This window comes from Myotis brandtii, unplaced genomic scaffold (assembly GCF_000412655.1).
Source record: "Myotis brandtii unplaced genomic scaffold, ASM41265v1 scaffold259, whole genome shotgun sequence".
Taxonomy (NCBI): domain Eukaryota; kingdom Metazoa; phylum Chordata; class Mammalia; order Chiroptera; family Vespertilionidae; genus Myotis; species Myotis brandtii.
The window spans coordinates 527,928-533,628 of NW_005359840.1; the positions used below are offsets into that span (position 1 = coordinate 527,928).

The 5,701-nt window shown below is 36.7% G+C and overlaps 1 protein-coding gene across 3 annotated transcripts in view; it reads left to right on the plus strand.

Annotated features, from left to right (window-relative positions):
* The window catches only part of FAM133A (family with sequence similarity 133, member A), a 64,135-nt gene that overhangs the window by 46,158 nt on the left and 12,276 nt on the right, over positions 1-5,701 (plus strand). For 2 of the 3 annotated variants that reach the window (XM_005868007.2, XM_005868008.2), the window contains exon 3: positions 392-471. The gene's annotated coding sequence lies outside the window, so the exon portion shown is untranslated. The remainder of the gene's footprint in view (positions 1-391; positions 472-5,701) is intronic. The other variant, XM_005868009.2, reaches the window with a different exon arrangement.

Genomic DNA, 5,701 nt, shown 5'->3' on the forward strand with positions numbered 1-5,701 from the left:
CACCCACCCCCTAGGTCTTCACCACCCTATTGCCCATATCCATAGGCTATGCATATAAGTATATTAAGTTATTTGGTTTATCTCTTCTTGTCCCCTCAACCTCACATCGAGGTATGTCAGTCTGTTTCACACCTCCCTGCTTCTGGTGTTATTTTGTTGGTCAATTCCTTTTGTTCATTAGATTCCACAAATAATGAGATCATGTGATATTTGTCTTTCTCAGGTTGGCTTATTTCACAGCATAATATTTTCCAAGTCCATCCATGTTGATCAGCATCTCCTTAAATTTGGTTACTTTTTTTGTTACTTTAACAAAACTTGCTGCCAACTTAATGTGAGAAGTTTAACAAACGTTTTCTGATTTTTCGTTTATCTCTGGTTCCAATGGAAGAACTTGAAAAGGAGTCTAAAAAGAAGCCACTGGGAAGGTGAGTGAAAACCAAGAGCGTGTGATTCTGGAAGTCAATTGAGGTAAGTCTTTTAAAGAGGTGGGAGTGACTCACTCTCTTAATTGATGTTGAATGATGAAACAAAGATGAATAATGCAAATTGATCACCAGATTTAGTGATGTGGAGGTCATTGGTGACCTGGACAACAAAAGTTCTCATGGAGTAGTTAAGGTGAAAGCTCCATTGATGTAGGATCAAGAGAGAATGGGAGTAGAGGGGTTGAAAACTCTGAATAAACAGCTCTTTTCAGGAGTTTTGATTTAAAAAGGGCAATAGAGAAATGAAGCAGTAGATAATGGGTAAAATGGGATTGAGAGGTGGTTTTTGATATAAACAATAGCATGTTTATATGCTGACTTTGTTTTAGAACTTCAGTGGTGAGCTTATGAGCACAATGCACATAGATCCTTTCCTTACACAACCCTAAATATGATGGAGGGAAATGGTGCTAAACAAATGACTGCACAGATAATTAGATAGTTATCATTGCAGTGACCATTAAAAGAAAATGCACAAGGTGCCTTCAGAGCATAATTGACAGACCTAACTTTCTCAAGGACATCTAGAAAGGCTTTTCTAAATAAATAATATGCAAGTTCCACTTGGAGGGTAATAGTACATGCAAAGGCCTTGGTTAGAAGGAATATGTCATACCCAAGATACTGAAAAAAGGCCACTGCGTTTGACCTGCAGAGAGGGAGGAGGATGAGTGGGTCAGAAGGTAAAGTTGAAGAGATAAGCAGCGACCAGATTATTTAGGCCAGAGCCCCTAGAATCAGTTATTTGGTTTTTATACCAAGAGCATTAGGGACTTTATGTGATGCTCACAACAAAAGTGAACCAGCCTATACTTATTCTTTGACTGGCTTATTTCGCTTAGCATAATGCTCTCCAGGATAAGTATCACGGGATCTCACTCATTTGTGGAATATCATGAACAACATAAACTGATGAACAAAAATAGATCCAGAGACATAGAAGCATGAAACAGACTGTCAAACTTCAGAGGGAAGGCAGGAGGGTGGGTAAGAGATCAGCCAAATACCTTGTATGCATATAAGTATAACCAGTGGACACAGACAATAGGGGGGTGAAGGCCTGGGCTCGGGGGCAGAGGCTGGCTGCTAGAGATCAATGGAGGAAAAAGGGGACATATGTAATACTTTTAACAATAAAGACTTTAAAAAAAAATAAGTGAACCAGCAGAAATTGAAAGGTAAAAGGTGGAACAGATAGGAAGCAGGATGAAAAGGTGAATTGCATGACTACTATTTATACTGCTACACATAGGACATTAGGCCAAGTCTATTTGTAGCTTCATAATCAACTATTTCCCAATACACTCAGTTTTTCAGTTTTCAACAAATGAGAGATATCGGTTCTCCTAATCAAATTACAAGCAGGTCCAATTTGTTAAGATTGCCAAAAACAAAGATAATATTCCTCCTTATGTAATATTCTCCAATGATTCTCTCTTTCTTTCTTTCTCTTTCTTTCTTCCTTTCTTTCTTTCTTTCTTTCTTTCTTTCTTTCTTCTCTCTCTCTCTTAAAAAGTTATATATTTTCCAACTCTTTATTAGGAATTTTTCAAGCACATAGAAAACATGAAAGACTTTTCTAGTGAACACTTATATATGCACAACCTAGAGTCAATAAATTTTATTAATTTGTTATTTTTTTCTCTGTTTTGCTGCACAGTTTGAAAGTTACAGATTTCATAATGCTACATATGCAAATACCTCAATAAAGGCATTATCTTCCATAATCTCAATATTATAACTCTTAATGTAATTAAAAATAACTCTCTGAAATCATCTAATACCCATCCATATTTGATATCCATTGATGCCCCCCCCTCAGAATCTTTTATAGAAAGCCTTACTTGGATTATAATTCTATTTTTAAATTATATTTTTATTGATTTCAGAGAGGAAAGAAGATGGAGAGAGAGATAAAAGCATCAATGATGAGAGAGAATCATTGATTGGCTGCCTCCTGCACCCCCCACCCCACCCCGTGGACTGAGCCAGCAACGCAGGCATGTGCCCTGCCTGGAATCAAACCATGACCTTCTGGTTCATAGATCGATGCTCATCCACTGAGCCACGCCGGATGGGCTAATTTTCATTATAAATGCAAGATTCAATGATTTACTTCAAATTTACAAAAGTTATGCAACCATCACCATAATTTAATTTTAGAACATTTCTATCTCTCCAAAGGAAACCTCATATTAAACCAGGAAAACATCAAGGTTCAAACATGCCATGTAATTGTCTCTCTAAACCAGCGGTTCTCAACCTGTGGGTCGCGACCCCTTTGGCGGTCGAACAACCCTTTCACAGGGGTCGCCTAAGACCATCCTGCATATCAGATATTTACATTACGATTCATAACAGTAGCAACATTACAGTTATGAAGTAGCAACGAAAATAATTTTATGGTTGGGTCACAACATGAGGAACTGTATTTAAAGGGCCAAAAGGTTGAGAACCACTGCCTAAACTTTTCTTCTACAACAATTTTCATTTCTCCCCATGTACTTTTAGAAAAGATCAACTTTATGTTTTATAGAATGTCCCATATTCTGGATTTAGCTACGTATTTTTTCATGACATCATTTAACTTGTTTCTCCAGTGCTCCCAGACCCAGTATTTTCTATTAAAGTCTTGGTGAGTTCATTCTGACATACTTGAAATAAAGCCCAAATTTGTTAATTATATCCCGCCTCTAAAATGTAAGCCTCATGAAGTTGCAGACTTTGTGTGTATTGTTTAACACTAGTGCCTGCTCAATAAATATTTGTTGAGTGAATAAACAAATCACCTACATTCAAATTATATATTTTATGCCATATAGATTCAATGTTAAAGATATTTTTCTTCTTTAATTGTATTATGGTCAAAATAAAGTTATGGAACCATGATATATTTTCTAATATTTACTAAGCCCGTAATTCATACTGATGAAAAGCAAGTTTTATTCCATTTCAGTATGCCAAAATCATTTTAGGTGTTTTTCTAATTTTTAGGATATCAAATTTATTTCCATAATTAGGAATTTCATGATCAAACAGTTTGGAATAGATTAAGCCAAACAGATTACATTGGCTATTTATCAGAAAATGTAAGGGATTGAATAAGTAATCTGTATGCTCATATTCAGGGCTATTGAGGGATTTCAATTTAGAATTGATTTCTTCCATAGAGAAAAGCAGGTATCTAGAGTTACTGAGTTTGGAGTAACTCAAATATACAGGAATCTTCAGATTCCTGATTCAGGTAATTATATATTATTTCAGTGTCAGTCAAAGGTGAAAAAGATTCAGGGGAGTCTAAGCGAAAACAGCTGACTTCCTAATGTGGAACTTTCCTATATTCCTGAGTACTGCATGGCAACTGCTGCAGGCAATGTTATAATAAATAGGTAAAAAAATTGATATCACATGTTGTTACGTGTCAGGTTAGCAAATTATGTGACTCAGAATATATGCCAAAGCAGTGGATGTAGCATGGTAGTCTGGGCAATGTTAAAGTTTTTACCCTTTAGGGATCTGCAATACAGTAAGGGAAAAGGAAATTACAAATGACTATCTATGAATATAAATAACAGAAACATATACAGTCACATAAAGAAACATAGATAGTTAGAAATCTGAAATATTTAATTTTAAAGGAAGAAACTCTGAGTAGAATTTATAGATTATCCAGGCTGATTTGGATAGTTTCCATTTGTTTTTTTGCTGATTACAGTTAACACTGGTCCTTAAGCATCACTGCACTTGCAGGTATGAAGAGAAAAGAGAAAATATGAATCAGTGCATTTCAACAGCTCTGGTAATCAGGTTGGGTAAGGAAAGAAATTGAACATAATAACTTAATTGGTGGTGTTTTGAGTTTTCTGTACATTTTTATTTTCCCAAGTTATCTTCAATATCATAAAAATGTGTTGTATTCAGCCAGAACATAGTGCAGAGAAATACATTGACTAGTTTAAGCTAAACTCTCATCTCCACTCTCACCCCAAAAGGTACTTCATGTATCGGAACATTTTTGATTGATTAGATAAATGAATGAAACACCTGCCTCAATAGACCCAATTTATAGAAACTGACATTTTCAACCAATTTAAATTTTATTAACATAAGACTCTATTTTGCCCTTTCCAGGGAGCATTTGTCCTGTGACCTTCTGAACTTTAAGGATAGATATACATCTGTCTTACTTCCATTAGACATTAGAGTCCTTAGCTAGAATTTGCAGCCACTTTTCAGATGACAACATTCTTTAATAATGCAGGCTTTAAATCAGGCTCCTGGGGGTCCAGTCTTGGATATAGCATGTATTAGCTTTGAGACTTTGAACAAATTACTTAAACTTCCTCAGACTGAATTTCCTCATCTGTCAAAGGGGAAAAATAATAGTAACTACTCCATGGAGTTGGGAGAATTAAATGAGATAATTCATGTAAAACAATTGGAATGGTATCTCTTCAAGATGAATACTGAATAATTATAATCATTATTACATGACTAGAGGCCTGGTGCATGAATTCATGCATGGGTGGGGCACAGCTGGGGGGAGGGGCCACGGGCAGTTGGCAGGCCGGCCCCTCCCCCTGGCCAAACTCCCAGTCAAACTCCTGGTCGAGGGGACAATTTGCATATTAGCCTTTTATTATATAGGATCCCTGATGATAGTAACAAGAATATCAAGTCTTTACATTTATCAAGGCTTTTACAATTTTCAAACCATGACCAAAGAATATTTCATTTGAACTTAGGAGCAGGAGAATGGATTGTAAACAGAATGATCATATATCAACTCAATTTTCAGATGTGAGATCTGAGACACAGAAAGGTTACATGATTTGTAGGAGAGCACTTAGCAAGTAAATGGGGGAGCTGGGCCTTCGATTCTAATGGTAATGATGATTTGCTGCATTACGGAATTTTCCTAAGACACTTTATCTGCCTTTATCAAACAAACTCATCATCAGTGCTCTTCCTTCAATGAAGAACTCCCCCTTGCTCCAAGGGATAAATTCAATCATCTCTTCCATATAGTTTTGCAAATCAGGCAAGTTACAGAACCACTAGAAGCCCAGTGCACGAAATCACATGGCCCCGCCCACCCGCATGCGCCTCACTGCGCTCACAGCCCTGCCTACCCCCCTTGGTCTTTGGTCATTAAGGCATGAGGGCCATAGGCCTTTATAATATAGACTAGAGGCCCAGTGCACAAAAATTTG